Source organism: Haemaphysalis longicornis, unplaced genomic scaffold (assembly GCF_048455015.1).
Source record: "Haemaphysalis longicornis isolate Haplotype H1 unplaced genomic scaffold, Haemaphysalis longicornis Haplotype H1 scaffold_3, whole genome shotgun sequence".
NCBI lineage: Eukaryota > Metazoa > Arthropoda > Arachnida > Ixodida > Ixodidae > Haemaphysalis > Haemaphysalis longicornis.
The window spans coordinates 213,118,196-213,124,195 of NW_027526335.1; the positions used below are offsets into that span (position 1 = coordinate 213,118,196).

At 47.7% G+C, this 6,000-nt stretch overlaps 1 protein-coding gene across 2 annotated transcripts in view; it reads right to left on the reverse strand.

Moving 5' to 3' along the window:
- LOC144175955 (uncharacterized) overlaps positions 1 to 5,743 on the reverse strand; it is a 54,977-nt gene extending 49,234 nt beyond the window's left edge. For both annotated transcript variants that reach the window (XM_077705025.1, XM_077705024.1), the window contains exon 1: positions 5,606 to 5,743. The gene's annotated coding sequence lies outside the window, so the exon portion shown is untranslated. The remainder of the gene's footprint in view (positions 1 to 5,605) is intronic.
- Positions 5,744 to 6,000: the final 257 nt, after the last annotated feature.

A 6,000-nucleotide genomic window follows, 5' to 3' on the forward strand; every position in this document is an offset into this window, starting at 1 on the left:
AAGTCTGTAATACTTGTTGCATTTGGTAGCATTAAACAAACTAACTCTTTTTGTTGTGTTTTTACTTGCCTAACTTTGGCCAACAGAGGCTTCATTTCAAAACAGAAGACAGCGTTAAAAGTGAAAATTACAGAAATGAACTAGACATTGGTAACTCATTGAGGCATCACTGCTCTTAACAAAACGTAGTCAGCTTTGTTTATAGCTAAGGCTTATTAATTCATGTATCTATAAATCTGTGGGGCCTATCTGTTTTTGTACATAGCTGTCTTGTTTTGAAATAAAATTTGATCGGTGAGTTTCATTTTGTGTGGGGTATACACGTTGTGTTCTGCAGAGAGTCTTCTACAATTAGTGTGAGGCCAGTTTTTCTTCATCACCTCGAGCTGCCCTTGTCACTAATTTTTTAAATTTTTATTGAAGTGCATGCTGCAAACTGCAGAGGCCCAAGAAGGAGGGGCATAGAGGTGTGAACAAGATCATAGATACCAGCAGTTCAGGATACTACATGTGGCAGCAATGAGAAAGCGCTGCCACATGTACAGGTGGTTTGACTTTGTATAGCGAACCGCCAGCAGCACTCGCCTCCACGTGGTGTCCCCTGGGCGCCCTGATCCTTGTGGTTGGGGTAGCTGAAGAGTGCTGCACGGCCTACGCGGCCGCAGGAGTTGACAAACAGTCTTTCGTTCCGAAACGTTCCGAAAGAACAAAAGGTTATAATAAACTAAACATTTTGCTTCTATTTATTCAAATTAATCATGACATATGTTCAGGTGTATTTTTCCAGTCGATATACATGTGGGGAAAAAAAATTTTAAGTGGTGTGTAGAATGGGTGAAAGAATGGAAATTGTAATGATGAATAATATTTTGAAGTATGTCGTCTTGTATATAGACCAAGTTTGTAGCATAACAGCAAAAAATTTATGGCATTAAGACTTCTTTTTTCTCTGGTGCTTCTATCACACCAGTTTGCATGAGCTCATTGACAGAATCCGTGCGACCATATCATGCGACTACAGTTAGAATTCTGAACAGTGAAGAAATGTAAGATGCAAAAACTTTCTCCTTGGCTAGTACTTGAATCCCATAAGCTTAGATGATCTCGCAAAGAGAATGTGTGCAATTATATTTAGAATAAATAAAGTCAACAGCCTTTCTTAGAGCCTTCTCAAGCAATTCGATATTATTTCCTTTATAGGGGTCCGAGACTGTGCGGCATACTGAAGTTTCTATCAAATTAAAGTAGGGTACAAAAGTCATCTAACTTTTGCTACAGTATCGGTGAGTTTGTGCTTTATAAAACCAACTTCACAAGATGAGAAATCATTGGTTTTTATGTGTGACTTCAGCTCAAGTTGCTAGTTTATGCCATAGCTAGACGAGTACATTTCTGAGCTTCGGGCAAGTTTTCCTGAAAAAGGGTAAAAAAACGTGAGTGGATTCTTTTTGTCGACGATATGAAGGGAGACTGGGTCATCCGGTTTTAACCCCGTAGCCCATTCGTGACTCCAGGATGTGATATTATGAGAAATAGTGAAATTGCCTGTATACAGCGAAATCTGGCTGGGCTGATTTACAATGGAAATAATTCATTACAGAAAATTTAAAGGAAAGACCAAGGGCACTGCCATGGGGACCATTAGAAGTAGGAGGAGAGTGTCAGCTATTCGCCCCAATCTGACAAACAAGCCGTAACCCAGGCTGCAAGAAAGGAGCGGGGAGGGTGGGAGGCAGTTTGTGAATTAATTTTTTGAAATTAATTTGGCCAGATGGCTGGTACCCCCCGTAAGTGCAGGTGGTGGGACTGACCTGCTTCTGTGAGAGTTAAAAAAACTTCCATTCTGCTGTATGAATCGCTCATGCGTTCTGGTGTATGGCCACCATATGCAGACGTGTACGGATGCCTGTTTTTACAAAGGCTGCGTCTGCTGCAACCCGGGGCTCCCAAGCCGATTCCCCCCGAACTGGATCCTGCGCCCCACAGAAGTGACGTACGTCAACAAAAAAATTGCGTAATTGCATTACACTGCGATGTGAGAAGTCGCGCCTCCATCTCCGTGTACAGTGATGTGCGAACTCGTGACTGCCACTCCATGTGTGTGATACAACGCAGTCACATATTTCTGTGCCTCAGAACACTCGCTGTCATCACTACGTGCATCGAGTCACGTAGGCCAGACAGGTGTGAAGTGTATGTGTCGGTGTAGTGATGCGAGAACTCGTGCCTGCCACTCCATGTGCGCGTAATGCAATTGCGGTCTCATGTTCACGGATACTCGAACTGCTTCGCGCCATGCGAACGAGCCTCGAGGCACGTACGCCAAGGCCTCCCCCTTCTCCCCCCCTACCCTTTAAATTGAGCAGCTCCTGTGGCCGGGGATCACAATGGCTCCGATGAGAGAAGACGGATGAGAGAAGACGTGTAACTTGCTTCAACAAGTATTAAACACTTTATCTAACCCTCAGCCATGGACCTGCTCACAGCAAATATTTTAATAGTATTGCATATATTTTTGGCAGCAACAAATTAATATTACAATATCAAGATTTATTTTTAGCCTGAGTTTATTGACTTTTAATATGACATCACCTAGTCACCGTGACATCATACACATGCTTTGTAGATGTTTGCATTATATTTTTCTCTGCGAAACTCGAGTAGAAGAAGTTGTGTAAACAAAGCACTTTTTATAGATTTACAACAGGTTTTACGGATGACCTACGGACGAGCGGCATGGAGAAGAGGCCGAATTCGATCGACGAGCGAATTTTGGCCCCGTACTGGTACGGGTAGAGTTCACTCTAGTACGGGCTTGTCTGTTCCGTGGTACGTCTGTTCCGAGTTTGTTCCGTTGGCCTGTTTCAGATATTCCGGCTTCACGTGGTGCCGAGGCAAGCAAGAATGTACGAGCGTCGGCGTTGTGTGGAGTCGCTCACGAGTGGTGTGGTGCTGCGCTGTGTTTTCGTTTCATATGAGGTGTTTCATATGAGCTCCAAGCCTGTGTCACCTTGCTTGTATCTTCTGCAGTAATTCACAGTCTTCAAAGTCCAATGACTATTCGTGGCAGCAACGCGAATGCTGGTCAGCGCTTGCGCAGAGCGCAATGTTTTCATATCAAATACGTACGTATCAGAACCAAATGTTGCCCCAAAATGTGCAGTAAGGTACGAAGCACCGTGTTGCCTTCAAAACGTGACCGATGTGTGGTGCATCGTAGTTTTCCAGAGGTTTATTGTTTGTGTGAAGCTGCTGGCGCAGAAAACTGGACAGGGCCGAGGCCTGCCTCGGCCTCACCAATGTGGGAGTGCAATCGACAGCACTGCACGTAAAGTGGATGCGGGCGGCGCTGGGCTGTGACATTCCACTAACCAGCTGTCTCGCGTCGTACTTTCTCAGTACCCGTCTCCGTTTGTTTGTTCAGAGTTCCGTTTGCAAAGTCGTCGTCCGCGACGGTACGCCTTCACTGTTCTATAATGGTGCAGCCAACGCCCTGTTTAGCATCCAACAATCGGTTCCCGATATGGACTTATTTGCCACCCCACTGAAGGTATTGGTGGAAATCCCAGCATCCCATCTCTCCGAGATGGAAATCAATCCTCGCAGACTTTCTAGAGCCCTGTAGGGCATCCTTCCAATGGCTCTTGGCGCGCGAGAATCTTGTTTTCTACATCAGACGCCGTCGTGCCCCTGTGGGATTAGTTCCTGCACACCGCAGGACACTGTTTGTTCAGTCCACACTGCACATCTTTCTGGAATGCACAATCCCGCAGGCGCTCCTCCGAAAATTAGCAAAAATGTTCGATCTCCCTGGCATTCCATACGAAACAGTACGGTTCCTCAACCCGCTCCTGCGCCAGCTATAAACCAGTTTGTTCTGCTCCTTGTAAAATGTTCGTACCAAGTTTGGCTGGACCGCTGCACAGTCACTCTAAGCGGAGGCCAGGCCTCCATGAAGTACTGGCAAAAGTACGGAAAGAGCTCTGGTTCCACCTGTAAAGAGAGCAGCAGCGGCTTGGGGCCCAGGGCTTCATCTCCACCTGGTGTTCACCTGGGGGAACACCAGGTGAACCCCTGGAGGAACATTTCAGTGACCTACTAATGCTTCTCTTCAGAGAAATCTCGCCTCGTAAGTATTGTGTCAGTAATGGTTCTCTAATCTCACAGGCATGATGATATGGCAGACAGTCGCCTCCCTCCGCCCAGGGAGAAGGGCCGCCACTCGGAAAAAAAAAAAAAATACTCCCCCAGCGCTCGAGGTTCGGGGCGTGGGGCTTACCATGAGTGGCATAGTTGAATGATGTGATGATCGGTGGATGGGTCTTGTAGCTCTAGGGCACGGCACTCATGTGCCAACCCCCCCACCACCTGACAACGGTAAGCCGCTCTCGAATTCACGTTACGGTTACTTTAGCTCGGGGCCCCATTGTGGGCACTGCAGGCCACTCGCTCGCATTGGGAAGAGGGCGGTGCGTTGGAATTGTAAAATACAGGAGGCGATGTTTAACGTGAAGGCCTTAAACCAATAATGGTATTTGATAAAATGGCATTACAGTTTCTTGTGTAGCAGCGAGTTAATGGCATTGAAACCTAAGGCACTTCACGTCATTTTTCGTGCACGTGTATAAGAATGGCTTCACTCCACAGTCGGTAATGTTAAAATGAAGTGGTACCACTACTACTACTGAATGCAGCAGCAAGCACGCTTCTACATAACATTTCGTATCAGAAAAAATAATGGCATGATGCCAGAATCAGCCCAGAAACGACCGACGGAGGGTGCGGCGGCAGTGTATTACGTAGTGCGCCATGGGCGTTGGTAGGGAGGTGCAAAAGGGGCACTTGATGGGTTAGGCCCCCTCAACACCTCAACAGAACGTGCTGTTGGGCTAGTTGGTACATACAGAATGGAAGGCTTAGGCTAGCGCAAAAAGACGAGGACGGTGGCAAAAATTGACAGGCGCTCAACACAAAATCCTGCCGACGCCCATGGCAACAGCTTCTTTTTGCGCCACTGCCCGCCTGGCTCCTCCACCCGTCCTGAGCACGAATAAAAATTATTACAAAAATAGTTCCACGTGGTTACTTCTTCGGTGTACCAGTGCAAGCCAGCTAGTTGCGTCTGGGCAGATAGACATCCCGAAAGCTTATCGAAAGCTTATCACGCAAACTACGTACTGGCATGATTGACAATCCAGCGCGCGAAAACACGGCACAAAAAGAACGAGAGTTAGACAGGACAGCGCTGCACTCACAACTCCACTCACAATCAGTTGTGAGTGCAGCGCTGTCCTGTCTAACTCTCGTTCTTTTTGTGCCGTGTTTTCGCGCGCTGGATTGTCAATCATGAACTTTCACCAACTCGCCCAAATCACAGTCCTCTTGTACGTACTGGCACACGAGTGCGACGACTTACGGTGCAAACACAGTTTCAGCTTCTCGCTTCGGATGAAAAAACATTCATTTGCGTGCATCGTTTCCTTGGTTCCCGCGCGAAGCATGCGCACGTGTTTCAGAAAACGCGCGAGAGCACCCCCCGGCACGCCTCGGTGAGAGCCGGTTGCGACCGGCTAGGGGGAGCGTAGCATGACAGTACAGTACATACCGCTGTGTCGACGCGGCTAACGCGGCTGTCGTTGCTGTTCTCAGAGCTTTGTGGGCTGACAGAAATGCGACAGTCTGCGCTGCTTTGAAACACCACACACAACAAACAATAGCCTCCGCACACCGTCGTCCATTGCATTTTCACTCCAAACAAGGACGTGACGTCATGGTCACAAGTCACGTGACAAAGACATTTACGTCCATGGAGGAAAGAAAAGCTTAGGAGAGGCCCTGACGTCACACCCAGCGCAGCCGGAAACGCCATTTCTGTAAGTCGAATGGCGGACCATTGGCCCTCCATGCCATTGGCGGACTCTTTTTGCCTCTCTCTCTCGGTGCACCTTCTCCGCCTCCTCCGTCCTGTATCGCCTCTCTTGTCGTCTGCATCTGCCAGCG